At 38.9% G+C, this 11473-nt stretch overlaps 1 pseudogene; it reads left to right on the top strand.

Annotated features, from left to right (window-relative positions):
- The first annotated feature begins 322 nt into the window (after positions 1-322).
- On the top strand, positions 323-1129 carry LOC132015359 (histone deacetylase 2-like; annotated as a pseudogene).
- Positions 1130-11473: the final 10344 nt, after the last annotated feature.

Genomic DNA, 11473 nt, shown 5'->3' with positions numbered 1-11473 from the left:
TAACATGTCTGGCTATAGTAAGCAGATGCAGAAATTTAGTGTTGGAGATAATTGTCCAGAGTTCAATGGACTAAGTTTTGTCAGCCCTCAGTTGGTGCTTGGGGCTGTGAAGTTAAACCAACAACAAACCAACATGGCTGTTACCTGGGCTGGAGGATTCCATCATACTAAGAAATCAGAAAAGTTAGGATTCTGTTGTGTTAATGATATTGTACTTGCCATCCTTGAGTTACTGAAGTATCATCAGAGAGTCTTATGTATTATTACTGATATTCATCACAGTGATGGTGCTCAAGAAGATTTTTATGCAACAGATCGTGTAATGACTGTTATTCCAAAATATAGGGAATACTTAGCTGGAAGAGGAGACATGAGGGATATTGGTACAGAATAGTCTGTATTCTGCTGTCAACTTTCCAATGAGAGATGGTATGGATGATGAGTCAGGGAAGTTTTGTAAACCTATTATCCTGAAAGTGATGGAGGTATATCAACCTAGTGCTGTGGTGTCACAGTGTGGTGCAGACTCATTATTTGGTAATAGACTTGGTTGCTTCAGTCTGATCGTCAAAGGTCATGCCAAATGTGTAGAAGTGGTAAAAACTTTCAATATGCCAATACTGATGCTTGGGGGAGGTGGATAGACAATCTGTAATGTTGCTCGATATTGGACATATAAGACTACAGTTGCCTTCAATTGTGAGGTTCCCAGTGAATTGCCATATAATGATTACGTTGAGTATTTTGGGCCAGACTGCAAACTGTATATTAGTCCTTCAAACAGGACAAGCCAGAACACTATGGAATATACGGAAAAGATAAAACAGCATTTATTTGAAAATTTACACATGCTATGTCATGCACCTGGCATCCAGATGAAAGCTATTCCGGAAGATGCTATTCATGAAGACAGTGGAGATAAAGATGGACAAGAATCAGAAAAGAAAATTTCTATTTGAATATCAGATAAAGAGAGAGCTTGTGATGAGGGATTCTCAGATTCTGAGGATGAGGGAAAGGAGGTCATAGAAATGTGACTATCATAAGGAAAGAGCAAAGAAAACTAGAACCAAAGAAGACAAGAAGGATACTGGGGGCGGGGGGAGTAGATGTTAAGGAAGAAGGGCAAGAGTGGTGAACAAACAGATGCCAAAAGAGCCAAATCAGAACAGCTCAGCAACCTTTGAATTTGAGAGTCTCCCCATTTCAGAAGCCATAAAAAGGAGAGAAAATATTGGAGAGAAAGTTTTTTCCTTTTGAAGGCTCCTGGATTCATTTTATACTAGTTTGGCATGGACTGTGTTTATTTTCAAAATGACTTTTGCTTTTCTTGGCAAATTTTTTTGTGACTTTTCTAATTATAATGAAAAATTTCTCTTCTCCATCGTGCTTTATGAAATAGTATTTAAAAATTGATGTTACTTTGTCAAACAATGATCTACTAAAGAAGTAGTAGATCTGAAGTGATTTTTCCATGTTTTATAATTTTCTTTATTAAAAAAATTATAGTTGAGAAAAAAAAACAAACTACAAAACTATAGTAATTAACAATGTGTGACACTGGTGTATAAATAGACATATAGATTGAAGATCCAGAAATAAAACTTCACACTTATGGTCAATTGATTTTCAACAAGGGTATCAAGGCAATAGGGAAAGAATAGTCTTTTCCACAAATGGAGCTGGGACAATTGGATATTCACATGCAAAAGAATGAAGTTGGACCTCTTCCTTAAACCATACACAAAAATCAACTCCCAAGTGGCTCATAGACCTAAATGTCAGAGTTAAAACTATAAAACTCTTAGAAGAAAACATAGTAGTAAATCTTCATGACCTCGAGTTACGTAGTAGGTTCTTGAAATGACATCAAGAGCACAAGTAACAACAACCAAAAAAATGGATAAGTTGGACTTTATCAAAATTTTAAACTTTTGTGCTTCAAAGGACAACATCAAAAAAGAGACAACCCACAGAATGGGAAAAGATATTTGCAAGTCATATACAGTATGGGACTTGTACCCAGAATTTATAAAGAACTCTGGTAACTTGGTAATAAAAAGATAACCCAATTTAAAAATAGGCAAAGGGCTTGAATAGACATTTCTCCAAAGAAGATATACAAATGGCCAATAAACAAACAAAAGGTTTCTCAAGATTGTTAGTTACCAGAGAAATGCAAATGAAAGCCACAATGAGATACCACTTCACACCCACTTGGAAGACTAAAATAAGGACAGGTAAGAACAAGTACTTACAAAAATAGGGAGAAGTTAGAATCTTCATAAATTTCTGCTAGGAATGTAAAATGGGGCAGCCAGTTTGGAAAACAGTTTGGCAGTTCCTCAAAAGTGCTAAGCATAGAATTACCATATGAACAACAATTTCACTCCAAGGTGTATACCCAGGACAAATAAAACATGTCCACACAAGAACTTGTACAAGAGTATTCATAATAGCATTATTCATAGTAAACAAAAAGTGGAAGCAACCCAAATGTTTATCTACTGGTAAATGGATAAACAAAATGTGGAAGAGCCATACAATGGAATATTATCTGACCATTAAAAGGGAATGAAGTACAGATATATGCTACAATATGGATGAACCTCAAAAACATTATTCTAAATGAAAGAAGCCAGACAAAAGATCACATTTTGTATGATTCCATTTATATGAAATGTCCATAACAGGCACATCTATAGAGACAGAAAGTGGACTCATGATTGTTTAGGGCTAGAAAGTGATGGCAAATGAGCACACTGTTTTCTCTGGGTGGTAGGAAGGGGGCTGATGAAAATAGTCTAAAATCCGATTGTAGTGATGACTGTACAACTCATTTTCTAAAAACCACTGAACTTTACCCTTAAATGGGTGAATTTTATAGTATGTGAATTATATCTTAAAAAAATTTCTTTTATAAAAAAAAAATATATATATATATATATATATATATATACAATGCAAAATAATTTGCACAGGTTGTCCTGATAAAATAGAAGCATGACGACTAGTAAGTACTTCTTGGCTTATAGGTAGTCTTCTAAACCCCGCCTAAGGTCATGCAGTGTCAAGACTCAGGTTCCAAAAGGCATGCTGGAATATCAGAAGTATGGAATTGGAACAGGCCAGTAAGGAGAAAGGAAAAGCCCCAGTCCTAGGCACAACCAGAACTGGAAGGAATTGGGCCACTTTCGGGGAGTCACCAGTCCAATCTAGAGTTTCCAAGAGGGGTTGGTGAACTTTGGCTGGACTGAGGTTGATATAAGAGGAGGATTTGATACCAGGCATAGGTCCTGGTATCAGGTAAACAGTAGGTAATTCTACAAATTTGCAATCACAAGAGAAAGATTTAGGGCAAAATACCTTTGGTCTCAGTGATGTCAAAGTTTAAGTCTCCAGGCCTTTACATAAGGGTACCAACATTATATTCAGGTAGTCAGTTCTAGTTCTGATTTTTTCATGGACTAGACTGGACTCAACTTCATATTCGTGGTTGTTTAGGATGTTTAGGATGAAATAACTCTTATGAATTTCCATTCTCAAGGCTCTTAAAAGCCAAACTCAAGAAGCTTGCTCAAGCCTCTCTTACCTATCTGTCTGTTAGTTTCAAATATGGAGGGATAGGTTTGATCTTCAGGGATGATCCAGTTGCTCAAACTGAAAAAATTTTCCTCCTGCCTTAGATAACAATTATTTTTATCTTTAGGGTTAGTGCTTGCTTCAGGAGGGAACATAGAATAGAACAAAGCTAACAGATTTTAATCTGATCATTTGGGACATATGCTAGCTATGTGACTTAGGGCAGGACCAGACTTTCTCAATCTTCATCTGAAAAGTAAAATTAATAACTCTTACTTTCCAAGTTTAGGAGGTCGAGGATGAGTGAAATGTGTATATTTTCTCTGATAATTAGAACTAATAAGTGATGGTTTTTTACACTCAAGTCTCTGAAAATTCTCCCACAGCCAATGCAAATTTAGGTTTTTAGAGATTCTTGGTGAGCCATTCATTGCTTTTTCCCACTCTGTTTCCTGGATTACTGTATGAAATTCCAGGCTTAGGCACTATTCAATCAATTAATATTTGTTCATTATATTTCTCTGGTATAATAGTGATGCTGGATTTCTCTTATACTTATTATAATACTGTATTTCTCTGAATTTAAATACATTTCAGTTTCAGAGACACTAAAATATGAACTAAGAGCACCTTAAAATCAATAAAATACAGTTGCCCCCTACTACATTTGGACCCATGGTCTGTTACTGGTCCAGTTGGCAGGCTGCTCAAAGTCTAACATAGTCCCTTCATCCCAGATAACCAGGTCACTTAGACTCAGCCTCCTCTTTTTCAGTTAACCTGCATGATACCCTTATACCTGATATGATGTATCAGTAAACACACATTACATTAGTTTTTTCAAACTCAGAAAGAACCACTTTACTCCAACAAGGAGGATTACACAGGTACAGGCTATTGACAAATTGGGCAATACTGGTACACAAAACGGATTCAGAGTCCATGCTATGCCTGCTTTCCACTAGCTGGAGAGAAGTCTGAGTCAACATGTCACTGAATCAATGATTGCCCTATTGGAAGTAGGGTTAGTGGGGGCATGTGGAAGAGCCTGGGTTTCTGGAATTCCACTTAGTCATTTCCTGCCCTGTTCTAAAGTCAACAAAATGTAAATGCAGAGGAGAGAGTTCATTATTAGTTACTGCTTTTCAACATTTGTTTAATTCTGTTATACAATTCAAGTATAGGTGTGGGACTGGGAATCCAGAAACGAGATATTATCCCTGGACTTAAGGGAGGACAAACAAATAAGCCAACAATTACAGCATCATGCTATGTTTGTAGAGAAGTATGCACAGGGTTTATGGAAACACGAGGGAAGGACACTGAAATCAGACCGGGGTAAAGGAAAGGAGAGGTTTAGAGAAAATGATGCCTAAACTTAGTTTTGAAACACAAATAGGAGTCAGCTTCCAGATGAAGAGAGAGGAGATCTCAACCTCTTTTCTGTTGGTGTATTTTAACATAATTCTTAAAGATTGGGGGCAATACCGTGGAGGCTTTTGAAAGATTGTGGGTTGCTTGGTATGACTAGCAGGAAGGAGAGGTCATTTGGGGAAGAGAGGTGATCTGCTGTGGCACAGGCAGTAAACACCAGGCTTTGGAGGGCCTTGTTGCCAGGCAAAGAGGTTTAAACTTAACTGAGGAGAGTAGAGAACCAGTAAAGGATCTGAACAGTGACGAGAACAGGAAATTTGGTGTGGTTTGCACTGAAGAAAAATGACACTGGCTGCTGTGTGACATGTGCAGCCGGAGGGATTTGAATCCTAGGCAGGAAGGCAGATGCAGTCCAGGATGAATGAGAACAGAGCTGAGACAGTGGCAGTGGAGGTGAAGAGCAAGGGCAGTGGTGAGGACAATCAAGAAAGAGAATGGAGAGGCCTTAGTGAGTGAATACATTTGGGAAGTGGGTGAGAAGGGAGCATTCAGAACAGCTCCCATGTTTTTGACTTGGGCAACAGGTGGTGCCATTTCCCAAGAAGAGCGGTTAAGGGAGAAGAGAAGCTATGTTTGGATTCAAAGGGGTTGCATTTGAGGTCCCTGAGGAACAGGCAAAAGGAAGAAAGCATTCTAATCAAGGCAGCAAGAAATTAGTAAATACAGCTAATATATACATAGCACTCTACAGTTTATACAGAACTTTTATTGAAAAGTGAGACCCAATGAGCAGATAGTATGTATGTGGGGTGGGAGGGGAGGGTATCTGGAAAACAGCTGCTTTCTAGAGAGCACTGAACGTCCAACACTGGGGACTGGGCTGGATTCAAAAAGTAGGGGAAACACCAGGAGGACTTGAGCTTCTACAAAATCCCAGAAGGGCTGCATTTAGGAAAAAAGGTATTCAAGAGTACTTATTCTGAAAAACTGGAGTTAAAAATGTAGGAAAGCGGCATTTTGAATTCACTTCCAACTTTTGAAACAAGCTGAAAGCAAAATAAAAGAGAAAAAAGGTAAAAACGCCTTTCCCTTTCAATAAATAAGGAAAACGTTATAAAACAAAACTGTAAAGAATGACTGCCAAATGAAATTAATTTTCATCTAAAATATGTGAGCACACAAAGCCAACACATTCTTGCATAGACTCTGGAAAAGAGACCAATTCACGTAAAATTAAGTGTCATGTTCCTGGAAAGTGCATCCAGTGACTCTCTGTGAGTAGATTGACAGGGTCTAAGGTCTGACTAAGGTGGGTCAGAGATGATCAGTGTTCTGCAGTCTCTATCCTCTCTTTTTATTGGAATAGAACCTCTGATTTTAGCTGGGCTCATGGCTGTCTGGGGTAAACACTACATTTACCAGCTTCCCTCGTGTATAGATATGACCATGTGACTACCTTCTAGCCTATGAGGTGGAAGTGGAAGCCATGTGTAAAACTGGGAAGTTTGCCTTTGTTTTTATTTTTTTTCAGCAGCTTTATTGAGATATAATCCATACACCACATACAAATGGAATCATGTAAGATGTAGGTTTTCATTCAGCATAGTGTTTCCAAGGTTCATCCATGTTATAGCATGTATTAGTACTTAATTATTTTTATTGCTGCATATGTGTACACCACATTCAATTTATCTGTTTCCACCAACAGTGTGTGAGGGTGGGAAGTTTGCTTTTCAAGGAAGAAGGTGGGTTCCTTCCTGGTGGCTGGAATGTAAATATCCTGGTGGTGCTGGGACATCTGTCCACACATAAGATGCATTTCTGTGAAGTAAGATTGCTAGAGCAACAAATGAAAAGGGGCCTAGGCCATTTGATGATCACAGTGGTCTTCAACGGCTTGCTTCCAAACTCCACTCACTTGAGAAAGAAGTAAAGCTACAATCTGTCGACATTTTCTATCTAATCTTAATGGGTATAGGGAATTGAGGGGCAGGGACACTCCTGGAAAATCAGAATATAAAGAAAAGCCATTCAGGAAGGCAGAATATCAGGGAGGTGACTGAAGGAAGAACTTAGGAAGAAAAATAAGAGAGAAAAATAAAGCCGTCACGAAGAGCTCAGCACAGCCTCGAAGTACCAAGAGTGCATGGCTTTTTTGAGGCCTCTAATGTCAAGAATGGTAGAATAGACAAAACACCGAAAACCTTGATTTTATGGCAGTCTTGACTAGTAAACAAAAGTTACTGTGAAAACCAGACAAATGCACTTTAGTTATCAACCTAATACCATGGAAAAAAGAACTTTTTTCATGTTTAAATTACATTTCTGTTGAGGTCTTTTTTCATCTCTACAAATTTGCTCTTAAATATGTAATGATGGGAAACAATAAAATTAATTTTTTTTTTTTCCTGAAAGAAAACCAAGGGAGGAGGAAGGGAGGAAGAGAAGCCACAGTTTTTAAACAATGATAATAAACATTTGTACCATTTTAAATCTAAAAGACAGCTCAACGCTTGTGACAATTGAACACAGAACTGAATATAAATCTTATAGCATCAAGTAATGTGACTAACATAATCTGGAGCCACTGGACTGCAAAGGAGCTTTTAGAAGAAAGGAGAGCTCACTTCATGCTATCCTTCTGTCTAATACTCTTGGAATAAAATCTGAACCGCTTTCCATATGAACCAGTTGTGTGCCACCTCCCTACTCTCCTCTCAGATGTGTGTGGCCTCTTTGGTCTCTAAGCTCCTGCACTATCTTTTCCTCCAGTGTCCAAAACCGTCAACAGGTACTGCGTCTGCCTGGATTGCTTGCTCTCTGTTCCCGGAGATTCCCCTGACTCCTTTAATGATACAAAACTCAAATAAATTTGTCACTTGCACAAGACAGGCCATCTCTGACCCCCAATCCAAATCAGCCACCCCAACACACCCTAGCCTGCCTTGGGCCCATCTCTATCACCACATACTGTTTTATTTTCTTCATAAATAAAACCTGAAAATGTCTCAGTCATTAAGTATTCACTGTTTATTTTATGTCTGCTATACCACCTCCCCCACAGACCATGAGAGTGGGATCTTGCCTGTCTTACTTTCTAGCCCCACACCAGACTTTGACATGAAGTGGTCAATATATTTTTGTTAAGTGAATAAATGAACAAACAAAAATTGTTCCCACCTAAAAGTGAAGTATGTGGTTGAAAAACCTAACAGTGTTAACAATCACCATCCCTTAATGATTTCTATACTTTTCTTTTTTTTAGAGCCATTTTCTTTAGAGACATTATTTGGCAACTATTATTTCATCTTATGAAGGACGTTTTTTGAAAGGTAAGCAATTCCTTTGGCTTTATTTTGACTTGTTTTGTTGTTGTTGTTGTTAAGTATAAGAAATATTCAGGGCACCTAGGTGGCTCAGTCATTAAGTATCTGCCTTCAGCTCAGGTCATGAACCCTGCATCGGGCTCCTTGCTCCATGGGAAGACTGTTTCTTCTCCCACTCTAGGTAGCTTTTGCGTCTCTCTCTGTCAAATAAATAAAGAAGTTCTTAAAAAAAGGAAATATTCAAGATAGTCATTTTTATTTTTAAAAGCATAAAGGCTATAATACCTTTTTTAATAAAATTATCTATCCTTCTATTTGAAAATTCATTTAACAAACGTTTATGGACCACCTAGTATGTGCTAAGCATCATTCTAAGCATTGAGGGAGAGCAGGGATACAAGACAGTGATCCTGACTTCACACAACTTACATCTTAGTAGTAGATACAACAAACAAAAACAAACAAAAAAAGGAACAACTAATTGCATAATATGCCTTTAGGTAATGAAGGTATTACAAAGAAGAGTCAAGTAAAGGGATAGAGAATGGAAAGGGGTGGCAGCCAGGGACTAGTTTAGGTAGGTAGGAAGATCAGGGCCAGCTTCTCTAAAGTAGTGGTATTTGAGCATGAACTTAAATGATGTAAATGGAGAAGCCACACAAAGATGTAGGAGAAGAGAATTCCAGGCACAGGAAACAGCAAGTATAAAGGCCCTGGGGAAGAAATAAGCTTAGTACATCCAAGGACTATAAAGGACATTGTTACTGTTGCTGACTAGGCATGTATGAATTTTTTATGTTAAGTAAAACAGTGGGAAATCACTGAACTGTTTTGAGTTGGAAAGTAATTCAAAACTCTGGCTCTGGTATAGTTAATAAAACTAGTGTACCAAAATAGAAACAAGAAGAATATTCGAGGACACTATTGTCATTATTCAAGCAAGAAATACATGGTCGCCTAGCCTAGGATGATGGTGGTCAAGGTGAGAGAAGTAGTTTCCAGATGTATTTCAAAACAGAATCCATATAACTTGGTGACATGAGGAGTGAGATAAAAAGAGGGATTATGGGGGCGCCTGGGTGGCTCAGTCGGTTGGGCCACTGCCTTCGGCTCAGGTCCTGGTCTCTGGATCCTGGGATTGAGTCCCGCATTGGGCTCCTTGCTCGGTGGGGAGCCTGCTTCTCTCTCTGCCTGCCTCTTTGCCTGCTTGTGTGCTCTCTCCCTCTCTCTCTGTCAAATAAATAAATAGAATCTTAAAAAAAAAAAAAAAAGAGGGATTATGGATGAGTCCTAGGCTTTGGCTTGAGAAATGGGGTCAATTGTGGTAATATTTGCCAGTCTGAGGAAGCAGAGGAGGGAAGGAGCAGATTTTGAGTCATCCCAATAGTGGTTACCAACAGTGGTTATTCCTAGTTGATTCCTAGCATCTTATTTTTATCCTTATTCTTTTCTATGTTGTCTACATTTTTATAACAAGTATATTTCCTTTTTACACAAGCATATAAAGTCATTTTAAAAGAAAATTCTTTTCAAGTGCCCTTAAGAACAGGAAGACAAATTGGAGGCTGTTTCATAATGTAACCAGGCCTATGTGATAGTTCTGGCACTGTGGAGAGTTTTGGAGACAGAAAGCTAATTTATCTCCAGATTTGCCAAACATAAGTTATATGATCTGGGAAAATCATTTAAATTTTAAGGGTTCTCATAAATGTAAATGGGATATAATGGTCCCCCAAGACTCAGATAAAGATCAGATGGGGTTATGTAAGAGCTTTGAATCATTCCATCATTCACTCACTCAGCAAGTATTTATGGGAAACCTACTACATCCAGACCCTGCTCTGGTTGTTAGAGACACATCAGAAAATAAAAGAGATCAATTCTCTACCCATGAGGAATTTCTATTCTTACAGGGAGAGAAGACAATAAATAGACAAATATACAGTATGTCAGATGTTAGTAAATGCTTTGGAGAAATATTAAGCAGGGCAAGATGAAAGGGAGCGCTATGGGAAAGGACTGGTTTCCCCTCATCCAGTTAACCCACCATCATTTAGTGGCATTTGTGGACACAGTCTGCATCTGTAAAGTTCTGCTCTGGCTTCAGAGACTGGAGAGGGTGGGTGCTATTTGGCAGGAATGCCTCATAGAAATCCTAGTGGATTTCCCTAGATGGGAAGTGGGCAGTTGGAAATACAGTTCTGGAGTTTAGAGAAGTAGGAGCAAGAGACCTCAATGTGAGAATCATTGGGATTTGTGGATGAGATCATCTGTGGGTAAGCACAGATAGGGAGGAGAAATCCAAGAACAGACCCTGGCACATTTCCATGTGATTGGGATGAAAAGAAAATAAGAGGCTCTTCCCTCTCAAAAACATCCCAAACACTCCACCGTTTTTCTGGGGTCACCATCTGCTCGTTCAGATCTCAGATCTTAGTTCATGCATTATCTTCTTCCTTCATTCTTCAATTTATCTAACACATTGTCCAGGAATCACATGGTGAACAGTAAGATAAGTTAGTCTTGGCCTTCACTGAGTTTGCCTTCTACTGTGGGAGATAGCTAATAAATAAATAAACAAGAAAAGAAATAAGCAAGATAATTACAGACTGACAAGTGAAATACTCTGACTAAAATAAACAGGAGATAAAACCAAGCATAACCAGGGAACCCTGTTAGGTTGAGATGATCAGGGGAAGGTCCCCAGGTGACAAGCCTCAAGAAGAACATTCCAGCAAGGAGAACTGGAAGGGGCTTGGTCTTTCCTGAGGATTGCCTTCCCTTATTCTCCACACCCGGCCAGGTTTTCTTCACCCCTCACTTATAACACTTAACATCCAAATCTCCGTGGGGTGCCTGGGTGGCTTAGTGGGTTAAAGCCTCTGCCTTTGGTTCAGATCATGATCCCAGGGTCTTGGGATGGAGCCCCACGTCGGACTCTCTGCTCAGTGGAGAGCCTGCTTCCCCCCCCCCCCACCACCCCTGCCTGCCTGCCTCTCTGCCTTCTTGTGATCTCTGTCAAATGGATAAATTTAAAAAATAAAATCTTTAAAAAAAAAAATCCAAATCTCCAAGAGTGGTTGCTGATGTGAATGGAGCTGGACGTGTGATTCATTTATAGGCCCAGCCCACTAATATTTATTTAGCAGGGTTAAATGATGAGATTGCTCTGCAGAAACTCAGAGTTACTG

Source organism: Mustela nigripes, chromosome 4, assembly GCF_022355385.1.
Source record: "Mustela nigripes isolate SB6536 chromosome 4, MUSNIG.SB6536, whole genome shotgun sequence".
Classification (NCBI taxonomy): domain Eukaryota; kingdom Metazoa; phylum Chordata; class Mammalia; order Carnivora; family Mustelidae; genus Mustela; species Mustela nigripes.
Note: the sequence above shows the minus strand (reverse complement) of the source record. Positions and strands in the feature narration are given on the sequence as shown.